At 57.5% G+C, this 12,284-nt stretch overlaps 2 protein-coding genes across 4 annotated transcripts in view; both read right to left on the bottom strand.

Annotated features, from left to right (window-relative positions):
* PIGO (phosphatidylinositol glycan anchor biosynthesis class O) overlaps positions 1–12,284 on the bottom strand; it is a 126,266-nt gene that overhangs the window by 52,311 nt on the left and 61,671 nt on the right. The window lies entirely within an intron of this gene.
* Positions 1–12,284, bottom strand: part of ATOSB (atos homolog B) — a 31,047-nt gene that overhangs the window by 15,769 nt on the left and 2,994 nt on the right. Inside the window, exon 1 of one of the 3 annotated variants that reach the window (XM_080973794.1) lies at positions 6,968–7,125. The exons of 1 other annotated variant lie outside the window; for it this stretch is intronic. The gene's annotated coding sequence lies outside the window, so the exon portion shown is untranslated. Of the gene's footprint in view, positions 1–743; positions 914–6,967; positions 7,126–12,284 lie in introns of those variants that run through there. One more of the 3 variants, XM_080973793.1, reaches the window with a different exon arrangement.

Below are 12,284 nucleotides of genomic sequence, written 5' to 3'. Positions count from 1 at the left end.
GCCCAGGGCCCCAAACCAAGCAAGGGGACAACGCTTTGGTTTCCGAACGTTTTGGAAGTCGAATGGACTTCTAGAATGGATTCTCTTCTATTTCCAAGGTACAACTGTATTTAACGGGGGTTGGAATTAAAGCACGAAACCAGAGATAGGGAGGGAGCAGGTGCATGGGCAGGAAATGCCCCCAAAGGCCAGCGCTGGAGCCACACGGGGCAAAACCAAAGCAAAAGGAAGCGTCACAGGTGCAGAGCCCACGAGGGTGGTCCAGAAGCGCCCCCCCCTTCCTCATGCCTCTCTGGGCTGTAAACCCCCAGGCAGAATCCGGGAGACCCCAGCCCTGCTCCGCTACGTGTGGGAGAGGCCATGCCATTCATCTCAAGGGACCGCAGGCCAGGCGGTGCAATTCAGCCTTTGCCAACCAGTTGCTCGCCAGACGGGTTGGACTAGATGATCCTCAGGGTCCCTTCCAACTCTAGAAAAATCTTGATTCTATGTTTTGGATCATGGGAGTGGTAGACCAGACCATCGGCAGGGCGCCAAGTTGGCAAAGGCTGAATCCGACAGACCCCTGCCTCCGGGGTGGGGCTGCCCCCCCGTCCTGATCATCCCACAGATCCCCCCACAGATCCCCCCGCACATCTAGTCAGTGCTAGAGGGCTCAAGCAAGCGAGCCAAGCTGCATCCCGGGGGGTAGGCAGTCCTCAGCCACTTTGAGGGAGGAAGTTCCTTCCGAAGCAAGTCTTTACCTTTCTCTTCCTGCAGAGACACCCAGAGACTCCCCAAGAGCCGGAGAGGGAGGCCTCTGCCCACGTTGGCACAAGTGCCAGGCGGGTAAAGACCCAAACTTGTGGGTTATGCAAAGGGAGTTCCCAGGGTCCTGGGTCTGGCTCTGCTTGCTGCCCCCCTCCCAATTCACCTCCCCTGGACAGACACCCCCTCCCCATTCAGTCAGCTGTCACCATGGTGGTGGCTGAGCCAGCCAATGGGAGCACAGTATGTAAATCAGCCAAGAAAGCCAAACAACAAAAGGGGGGGCAGGGGGCACTGGAGGGGGGGCATGGGAGGGTCTCCTGCCAGTGCCTTCCTCCAGCCCCGCTGCCCCCGGAGACGCCACCGGGACAAGCCCAAACAGCCAATGCCAGGGTGCCAACAGGGAAAAATTGACTGCTCTACCCCACCTTCCTCTTTGAGGAGCTCATGGCATTCCTGGTCATCATTTAATCCCCACAACAACCCTGTGAGGGACGCCAGGCTGAGAGGCAGGGCGACTGGCGCCCAAGCTCACCCAGGGAGCTACAGGGCCGGGTGGGGATTCGAGGCCTGGACTCTGCGGCCAACGCTCTAACCACTAGACTGCAGGGTCTCTTCAAGCAGCCAGGGGGACTCACAGCCAGGCCTGGAAGCCCTCTCCCCTCTCCCTACTTCTTGGATCAACAAGACAGGTCTTTCCCGTTCCCCAGCTACGGCTGGGGGCCAGGGGGAATACATAATGGTAGAGTTGGAAGGGACCCCTAAGGGCCATCCAGTCCAACCCCCCTGAAAAGCAGGAGCCACAGTTAAAGAGTCCCTGGCAGATACCGTTCCGTTCCCCCGAGCTGCATCACCCATTTCAGTCACACCTAAGCCAAGCTTGCTCTCTGTCCCTTTCTCTCTCTGTCACACACAGGGCAGAGACGCAGTTCCCCTGGCTGCTTCTGACAGATAAGACCCAAGGGGCAGCCCCAGGAATAGCTGTGGGTCACTTCCCCGCCCCACAGCCATGCCCTTCTCTGCCACCCATGTTGGCACACAGAGAGATGCCCATACAGCCTCCCTCCATTGCCCAGTCTCCTATAATATGGAAGGTGTCTTGTTACTTGCCAGTCGCTGCTGCATTTTATGGGCAAATGGCTTGACAGACTTAGCCCTGTGAGCTTCCACAACAGCTCTGCAAGGTAGACTGCTGCTGCTGCTGCTGCTGCTATTCCCACGTTGCAGGTGAGGAAGAGAAATGGAGAGAGGAGAATCTGAACTCGCTCCAAGTCCATCCCTCCAGCCCTTGATCCAGTACACCCACACACCTTGGCGAGCTCCAGGAAAGGACAGCGCCAGGCTAAGAACCGGCTGGTGTCAAGCCTGGGCAAACTTACCCCAGGAAATGGAGGCGAGGGAGTTGGTGAGGGGGGAGCAGGTGCCAGCGAGGCAGCAGGGAGGGGCCCAGGATGGCTCTGCAAGGCCTGGAGGAGGCTCACTGACACAAGGAAGCCGAAGTTTCCCTAACAGCTCAAACAACACAAAATGTGTAACGCACAACTCGGTTTGCAATTGGCATGTAAAGAAACCGAGTGCTGCTCGGGGCGTTTCTACGAAATGAAAGGAAAGTTGCAGATATTTTTCTTGGTTTTTGCTCAATCTATACTGACAAAGGGACCAGCCAGGGTGAGAGGCGAAGGCAGCCACAGGCCCCAGCCCACAGGACACTCTGCATTTTCATTTTTATCCTTTGGCAGCGGCCAAATTGGGGTGGGGGACCACAAACACCGAGAATAATACTTTGGCAAACAAAGAATCAGTTTATATTATTTTAAATTCCCACTTCGAAATTCCCACTCAGCCGCAAAACTCGCTTGGCGGCTACTGTATTGTCTCTTGGATGGATTTACTTCACAGTAAATTTACTTCTGCTGCAAAGATAGGATGGGTGGGGACAATATAGATCGCCCTGGAATCGATTTTAAAAATAACAGAGTATTTTGCCTGGGCTTAGGAAGTTTGGAGTTCTCAACCTTATCATGCAGAAGCAGACAAAATATGTTTGTAGAGCGGGGGGGGGGGGGGGCTCTGGAAGGAGCAGCCTCTGGAGTGACTCCATTACACAGCAATTAACCATTTCACCGGTGATTATTCTGCTGAAAGAGCAAATCTGTTCCAGAGTTTTATTTTCTGCCCACTCCAAATCTTTGCATATTGGGCATAAGGACATAAGAGGCTTCTGGATGAGGCCCATCTAGCCCAGCATCCTGTTCTCACAGAGGCCAAGAAAATGCCTCTTCTGGGATGTGAAGACGCTGTCAGCATCTCCTGCTCAGGATTTGCAGCAACTTGCATTGAGAGCCCGCGGGCAGGAAGGAAGCAGAGGCTCTTGGGTACCAGAGAGCCCCCCTTGCTTCATCCTGGGCCAGACTGAGAAGGGAAGGTGGCCGGGCCATCAGCCGCAGAAGACAAAGGGCACCCAAATCTTCAAGCTGCTTCCCAACACATGAGGGGAGCAGCCAAGAACAAACTTCTCAAAGCAGCCAACAGCCCATAACTGCATGTGCTTTTGTTGCAAACCGCTTCGATTTTTTAAAAAATGAAAAAGCGGCATATAAATATTTTTATAAATAAAATAAATATATCAACTGAGCGAAGGGGAGGAGCTTGAGCACCCTGGATTCAGAAAGGAATTCTGTGCTCCATAACAAAATCCAGGAAAGCACAGTGGCTGCAGAAACCTTTGGACCCCATTGACACGCTGTGCTGATCGCTGAGAAGGCAGCTGTCCCGACAAAGCAGCCGAGGCCTTTCCTGGGAAAGTGGACAGAGAAAAGCTTCTCGCCCCCTCTAGGGAGCTCATGGGCAGCCTTGGAAGATGCAGGACAGAGAACAGAAAGTTCTTCTTCTTCATGTAGAGCATAGCTAAACTGTGGAACTCAGCGCAGAGTTAAAGTGTGGCCTTTGAAAAGGACCAGACAAAGGCATGGAGGAAGAGGGCTATTGGATGACGATTTGCTCTGCTCTGCCTTCATGCCTCTGAATCCCAGTTTCTGAGCCCCCTTTGGCCTGGTCCAGGGCGGGGCCTGACTGACTCCAGCTGCAGAAGCTGAGGCTGCAGAAGAGGCCAGAGACCGGCTCAGCTCTGAGCCCTGCAACACCTGCTCCCTAGCCTGGAAGCAGCTTTCAAAATGTGCCAGGCGCCATGTGCATTTTGCATCTGGCTGTCGGCCACTTGTGGTGAAAACACCCGGGGGCCAGGATGGCACCTGACATCTCCCCCATCTGGAGGTGCATCCCTGGGGATCCTTGAATCTTGACTGTTCTCACCCACTAGCAACACATCCTGTGAAATTCCATCTGCTATATTTTATCTGCAGAATCATAATGAATGTCAGGAACCCAAAAGCCACATTGAAAAACACAACTTTCGAGCCGTCTGTCCCCAAAATAGAAAACTAGGCATTCCGTTTTGGTGACTGTAACCCTGGTTTAAGAAGTCATTTGGCGCCTGGCTTATAGATCTGAGCTTCTAACGCTGCCGGGAAGTGCAGGGCCTGGACTGACTCCAACTACAAAAGCTGCTGAGCAGACTCTTAGGCTGGGGAGTTATTTGGGGTTTGTTGTTGGGGGCGGGTTGTTGTTTCTGCTGTTGCTGGGTGGTGTGTTGTTGTTTTTTGTATATTTAATTTAGCTCTTCTTGTGATTTATGTGGAAACTGCTCACTCTGGCTGTGCATTTTTAAAAAGGTTTTTTCATTGTTCATGACTACTTTAGCAGTTCTGCATTTTTCTCATGCTGGAAGCCGCCTTGAACAATGCTTGAAATGTGGAAAGGCGGCGTGCAAATAAAATTACACCTGTTTGTAGTACCCCCCCCCCCGCATGATCACTGCCAGAGGGGAGTGCGGTCATGAGATCCCACCGCCTGCAGGCCGAGTGAGAAGTCGGGGCGAGGGGAACCACAGCAGTGAAGCAGCTTCCTGTCTCCACTTCTCAGCTGGGCCTCCTTGCTGACTCAAGAGCTGCCTGCGTCCTCTCTCCCGGCTGACTCACCTACTGCTGGGCTGCCACCAGAAATGCCACAGCTTCTCTGTGGCATCCAGCCAGCAAGGGCCCTGCCACAGCTTCCAGAACCAGCTCCAGGGGTGGAAGGGAGGCTGGCGCTGCTGAAGCAGCTGGCCCTGAGGCCTGGAGCCCCGCCAGAAGCGAGGGCAAGGCTGGGAGATAAGGACACCTTCCAGCTGGTGCAAAGGAAGCCTGCCTGCTTGCCCTACCAGCTCAGCTGCTTCAGATGCCCCCTGGCAGCCTCACCTGCCACGCAGGCCCCACGCCCTCCTCTGGGCAGCCCAGCTGGGGAGCAGGGAGGAGGAGGAGGGCAACGAGGTCCCTGCAAGCTGAGCCTGGGGGTTGAAAGGGGGCAAGAGGAGAGGCAGTGCCAGGCAAGCCAGAGGCATTCCCAGCTGAGAGCTCCGGCCCAGACCTTTGCCAGGGTTGCACGGAGGCCCGAGAGTCCAGGAAGCCACTCTAGGGCTTGGCAGAAGAAAAATCTCCCTGCCCCTGCCTCACCACAATGCTGCCCACCACAAGCTTCCTTAGCAAACACCCACCCACCCCGCTGCATCCTAAATTTATGCTGCTGTCATAGAATGCTAAACATCCAAGGGCCCAGTTATAGAGAAGCGTTTTCGCCTGGCTCCTAAAGATATGCCAAGTGCCAGGCATATCTTTATATGAAGGTGCCAGGCAAGGCTCCCTGGGAAGAGCATTCCACAAACGGGGAGCCACCACAGAAAAGACCCCTCCTCGTTTCCCTGCCCTCTGGACCTCTTGCAGCACAGCACTATAGAAAAACAACACGGAAAAGGTCCCAGCCCCAAAGAGCCTGCAAAATGAGATCAAAAAGGGAAGGGGAAAGAAAAGGAAGGAAGCAGCTCAGCTAACAGGATGATGCTGAGCAATCCTTAAAACCCCGAAAGCCTATGACTTCCTGAATTGCAGGGGCTTGGATTCGATGACTCTTTGGGTCCCTTGATTCTATGACCCTCACAGTCCCCTCTGAAGCCCTCCCTTGCTCCCATTCAGCCCTCCCCATTTCCTGATATTTCAGAATGTAAGTTCTTTGGGGGCGGAAACCTTCCTGCTTCTGCCACTGGGTAAAGGCCCCGCACCAACATATGCTGCCACTGCCGGCCCAGACAGACCCTGGGACCAAAAACCCCAACACCAGAACACAAGCACAGCTGCCCCCCCAGCCCCGCCCCCCCTGGCAACAAAGGGGGCTGAGAAAGCTCAGGAACCTGGAGCAATGAGTCACACCTGGGTGGCTGCTTTGGGGAAGCTGGCACTGGCACCTGGCTTGTGAGCAAACACTTGTCTCATCCCATCCAGGAGGGAATGGGCAGGACTGGGTCACACCTGGGCAGAGGCTGTGCCAACCCGAAACCTGCGCAGGATCTGAGCAGCAGAGCCGCCCCCTGCCAGACCCGGTTCTGCAACCTTGGCAGGAGGGGGGGCAGAGAGCAGGAGATTGGAGACAAAAGGGGTGCCTGCCCCCCCCCCCAAAATCAGGACTCTCAACGGGGGAGCACTGCCCAGAGATCTAAGGGTATAGGGCAGTATACAAATTTAATAAATTATTATTATTATTATTATTATTAACCCAGCTTGAGTGACTGAACAGCAGCCACAGCTGCGGCACAGCCTCCTTCCAGAGCCCCCTCTGCACCAACCCTTATGGGGGGGGGGGGGAATACTGTCCTTTTACAGCCCCCCTCAACCTTCCCCCTAAAACGACCGAGGCGCGATTGCAGCCCTTCCCATCGGTGGTGGTGGAGAAGCAACAGCCTGCAAGTCCAGCTCAAAGCCCCCAATCTCGCGTGCGCCCCCTCCCCAAAAACCCTGCCAGATCTGTGGCAGCCCCGGGGCCTTTTCCCCCCATCTAGGGAGGCGGCTCCGCTAGCCCCCCCCCCCCAGACACAGAGCCATGCAAGTGGGGGGGATGCAGTGACACGGAACCATACAAAGGACAGCGCCCCCCCCCCGTGCCATGTCGACGCTCGTCGGGGGAGGAGAGGGAGCCCCCCCCCAAAGGCAGCCCTGGGAAGCCCCCTCCCCGCCCGCCCTCCGCGGATACAAAGGCTGCGTCCCTGCTGGGGGGCGTCTTCCCAGGATCCCCCTTTGGGGGGCTGGGACGGGGCGGGGGGAGAAGCCCCTGGGGGCGGGCGGCCCGCGCTCACCTGGCAGCCCCCTCCGGGCGAGCCTGCTCCTGGTCCCGGCCTGGGGCAGCAGCAGCAGCAGCCCCCCTGCAAGGGGCGACGACGACCCGGGAGCCCCCGGCCGCCGGCCTCCCGCCTGACTCACCGCCGGGCTCCATTTCCTACCAGCTGCTCCGCCGCGCCCCGCCCCCGGCGCGCCATTGGGCGGCCCGCCTGCCCCTCAGCCCCGGCCCCGCCCTCCCCGGGACCAAAGCCCCGCCCCTCTGACACCCCCCACCCCAAACCGCCCCCCCACCCCCACTCCGCGCAGCCCCGACGCGCGCAATCCCTGGCGATGCGCCGCCCGCAGATGCGCAACAGCCGGGCGCACCAGCCACTCCGCGCCGCCCTGGCTCGCCCGCCCTCCGCCGGGCGCAGCTTCTGGGCGCAGGGGCGCCGCCCGACGGGGAGATCCCGGCGGAGGAAGGAGACGTGGCGGCGGCCGAGGGATCCCCGCGCGGAGGCGGCAGGGATCCCTCGGCGGCGGGGAAGGAGCGCGGCGCTGCTCCGCCGCAGGAGACGCGCTCCCTGGGGGCGCAGCGCGGAGAAGATCCACCAGGGAGAGGATCCATTGCGGGGTGGGGGGGGGGACGCCCCATGTTAGCCAAGATTTCCAAAGGGCGGCCCTGCCAGGTTGGCCGCTTTCCAGGACGTGGGGGTGGGAGGTGCGTTTTGGGGAAGGTTTTGTATGCGCCCTTCCGCGCCCTCCGAAGGCCGGCTCTTCTCGCGCTTCTGGGGCAACCTCAGAAACGTGGGTGGCAGTCGATGGAGTTTTACGCAGAGGAGACCCATTGAAATCAATGGATGGCTCAGTTGGTAGAGCGTGGGGCTCTTAACGTCACGGGTTGGAGCTCCACGTTGGGCAAAAGATTCCTGCACTGCAGCAGGTTGGGCTAGATGACCCTTAGGGTCCCTTCGAACTCTCCAATTCTAAGATTTGATTTCAATTGGTTCTACTCTGAGTAAAGCTTCATGGGAATACCACCCCTGTGCCTTTTAACCTGGCAGGAGAGAGTGTGTCTGGGGAACCTGGATCCAAGTGGAGAGCTGCAGTGCAGGTGCAAGTTCAGTTCCTAGTGGCATCACCTGGCCTACCCAAGGGAGGCTCATCCTCCTACCTGGAGCCCCGGAGAGCTGCTGCCAGTCTGTGCAGGCAACACCCAGCTACATGAACCTCCAGGCTGACTTCAGTGCAGGAGGCGTGATTCCACAAGGGGCAACATGTGTTTTAATGCCAGATAAGGCTGGCTGGCCATTGCCTGCAGTGATTGTCCTTTATAGGTTGCCTTGCTGTCTTCTTGTTACGGATACAATTTTTATTTCCAGTTCAATGTAATCATTAGCAGAGCACAGGCAGAACTACCACTCAGCAGAGAGCAGTGCTAAGCCAGCGCAGGCTCCCTTCCAAAGGAGGTTCCATGACCATTTGGCAGCCTTTGCCAAGCTGGCACCCTCCGGGTGTTCAGGACTACAACTCCCATCAGGAGCGTAGTGATTAGAGCGGTGGACTAGGATGTGGGGAACCACGGTTCAAAGCCCCACTGGGCCATGAGACTCACTTGGGCCAGGAGCCAGTGGCTCTCTCTGCCTAACCTACCTCGCAAGGTGGTTGTTGGGGGTTAAATGAGGAGGGGGAGAGCAGAATGAGATGGTGGGAGATTAATGGAACAAATAAATAATAAAATGTGAACAGAAGGTCCCAGCTTCAACTCTCCCCTCCCCGCCCCCATGACATTTCCAGGTAGGGAAGGGACAGACCCCCTGCCGGAGCCCCTAGAGAGGGGCTGCCAGTCAGAGTGAGCAGCACTTAACTAGGTGAACCAGTATCCTGACTCAACGCAAGACAGCTTTGTGTTGTTCTGAACCTCCAGCCAGGACCCCATTTCTGTGCCTGCCTCCCTCACTAGCCAAGGTGCCAGGACCCAGCAGCAGAGGAGAAAGGCTGGAAGAGGGGCACCCGGATCAGGGCCGTTTGGAGGAGATGGCCGTGGGTCCCGGGGAGCTCAGTTCAGGTGTGCTTGCTAGGTCTGGGGAGACTGATCCCCTCCACGGAAACCTTGAACGAGGCCTGGGCAGGGAAGAGGGGGGTGGATGAAGAGCCCTTGCCCCCTCCAGGAACATCCTAGGAGGGGGGCAGGCGGCTGCTCTGGGGGTCCTGCTGGGAGTGGGCGAGACCTTGCATGGAGGAGACAGGCTGCCCTGCCACAATCACCCCACTTCTGCCACTCTGGCAGCTCCTTCCACAGCCCAGCTCTCCTCCAGCAGCGGCAGCAGCAGCCCCTGCAAGGGTTGCCATGGTGACTCTCCCCTCCATCACGTGCCTCAGTGGCCTGGGCGGGCTCCGCACGCCCTCCCTCTGCTTTGTCCCCCAGTGCAGAGGGGCTGAGACCAGGGCCAGATCCAACCAGGGACAGAGGGCTGCCTGAAAGAATTGCCAGGAGAGGCTGAGCAGTGGCCAAGGAAAGGAACTTGCCACATGCTCAGGGGCCAAGGCCTGGGGCTCAGAAGGCGTTCCAGAGCTAACTGCTTGGTGTCGCCTCCTCCCTTTTTAGGGCTCTGCTGCCATTTAGCCAACTGCACCAAACGCCCTGCTTGCGCAAGGTTTCTTGACAGCATCTTCTGACTGTTAAAAGGAACAGGCAGCAGGTGAGGAGCAGGGCCTTCTCTGCTGGAGCACCTGGAGAGGCTCTGCCACCTAGTGTGGGCAGGCCTGGGCGAGGGGCACCAAGTCATGCCCAGGACACTCTGCCTGCCGCTGAGAGAGTCTCTGTGCCCCAACAGGAGGTGGACGGAACCCTCTTAATCCCTGGCCTCCTTTGGGAGGAAAGGCCAATTTATCAATCAATCAGTCAATCAATCATTTAATTAAGAAGCAAAACAAAACCTAGGAAGACGGGCTGCTGCATCAGGCCAAAGGGGGCCCATTGAGTGCAGCCCCCTGTTCGCACAGGGGCCAAGCAGATCAGCATTATTCAGAGGCATGTACTACCCCCCCATCCCGATCCTGGAGGTGGTACACAGCGCCTGCCCTCTTCTGACCCCACTGTGCCACAACGGAGGCACCAAGGCACAAGGTTATCCAACTCTAAGGATGCAACCCTTGTGTCCGGCCCCCCAGGGATCCTCTCTGCTGGGAGGGGGAGCAGAGAGAAGCCCCAAAGCCCAAAGAGTTGCCAGCCAATGCAGGCTGGGTCCTTGGTACAAGACCACCACCCTCATGGCCTCCTTGGGACCACCTTGGAGAGACACCGCTCCTTCCCCCGGACATCATAGTAAAGGACAAGGGATCCCTGACCATTAGGTCCAGTCGTGGCCAACTCTGGGGTTGCGGCGCTCATCTCACTTTACTGGCCGAGGGAGCCGGCGTGCAGCTTCCGGTTCATGTGGCCAGCATGACTAAGCCGCTTCTGGCAAACCAGAGCAGCGCACGGAAATGCCATTTACCTTCCTGCCAGAGTGGTACCTATTTATCTACTTGCACTTGGACGTGCTTTCGAACTGCTAGGTTGGCAGGAGCAGGGACTGAGCAAAGGGAGCTCACCCTGTTGTGGGAATTCGAACCGCCGACCTTCTGATCGGCAAGTCCTAGGCTCTGTCGTTTGACCCACAGTGCTACCCACATCCCCCCTGGACACGATACTGGCTCCAAAAGGCCTGCTCCCCATCAGTGCGTAAGAACACAAGAGGAACCTGCTGGGTCAGGCCAAAGGGGGCCCATCTAGTCCAGCCTCTTGTTCTCAGGTGGGGGGGGGGGCAACCAGCAAGCACGATCCGAGCACAAGAGTAGCCCTCTCCCCTCTCCAGTCTCCTTCCTGGCCCTCAGGACCACACAACCCTCCCCCCAGCAGAGGATCCGCTCTGGGCACCCGGAGCTGAGACATAATATGGCAGATAAAGGCTGCATAATGTTGGCAGCTCACGTTACTGCCTGCCGCCCCCCTCCAGGACAGCCCCATCGCTCACGCGCTGGGAGACCGAAGGAGACAGCAGCGGTTATTTTTAGATGGTCCCTTTTGGGCCGGGAATCCCATGCACAGGAGCCGCAGTCCAAAGGGCATTCCCACCCACTGGGCGGCACATCCCTCGCCTGCTTGCTTGCTCCCCAGGCCTCACGCTGCCCAGCCCTGGGCACCACCTCTGCCACCCTCCCGGGGCATCTGTTGTGCAACTGGGGCACACCAAGCCAGACTGAGCATCAGTGGCCACACCCAGAGCAGGCCGGACCAATTCTGGAATGCCAGAGCAGCGCCTACCACCAGCTGGATCCAGAAACAGAGGCACCCTGAGAGCAGGACAAGCTGCACTGCCCTCCAACTGGGCCACAACCCCCCACAGGGGGAGGTGTTGTGGCTTCACCTACTCAACCCCCGAGGGCAGGAAGCAAGGGGGTGTGAAATCCCTCATGCAAGCAAGGTCAGAGGAGGAGGATTAAATTGCCCCAGCTGGAATCTGGCCCAGATCCCAAAGCTGGCTCTCCTGCAAGAGGGGCTGGGCCTTCACCAGGCACTTGCAACCCAGGCCACAGAGCGCCCCTGGCCACTCGTGGCTCCAGCTCTTCAGGAGGGGACCAGCTCCCCTTGGGATCCAACTGGGAGATTGGGGGGGGGGGCGGCTCCCATCCAAGTTAGACACCGGCTGTCCAGTGTTCACAGGAGCTGGCAGAGGCACAGCTTGGAGCCAGGAGTACAGGATTCAGCCATTTCTGCAGACCAACCCCCGGCACCCAAAGCACTGGGGAAAACGCTCCAAGTATTTATTTAAATTTTGTGGTCATTGGCGAGGGTGTGGAGAAAGAGGCAAATGTGTTTAAATGTTGGGGGGGTCCTTGCTGGTATGTCTGCATGATTCAGCAAAAACTACTCACCCTGCTGCTCCCCCAGCTAAGAATGTAATATACGCCTCCTGGAAGAGGCCAGTGGCCCAGTTAGTTCAGCCGCCTTTTATCTTTACAGTGGCCAATCAGGTGCTCTTCCAAGACGCCCACGAGCAGGACCCAAGCACAAGGGCAGCCTGCGCTCCTGCACTCTGCAGCCTAGATGCCCACGCAACCGCTCTGATCCGCAGAACTGGCACTGTTCTATGTGCCACACGACACCCATTTCGCATCTGTAAGGAATCCACCTTTTAGCGCAGCAGCACCCGTCCTTGGAACTCCCTGCCTCTTGGCATCATTCAAGCGCCTTCGCCAAACTCTTTCTGGCACCTGCTAAAGACTTTTTTGTTTAAGCAAGCCTGCCCAAATATCTACGGTCTGCTTGTAGTTTATCTTTCCTTTTCACTGCTCTTTGGATGTTTTAAA

This window comes from Podarcis pityusensis, assembly GCF_964106645.2.
Source record: "Podarcis pityusensis genome assembly, chromosome: 11".
Lineage (NCBI taxonomy): Eukaryota > Metazoa > Chordata > Lepidosauria > Squamata > Lacertidae > Podarcis > Podarcis pityusensis.
Note: the sequence above shows the minus strand (reverse complement) of the source record. Positions and strands in the feature narration are given on the sequence as shown.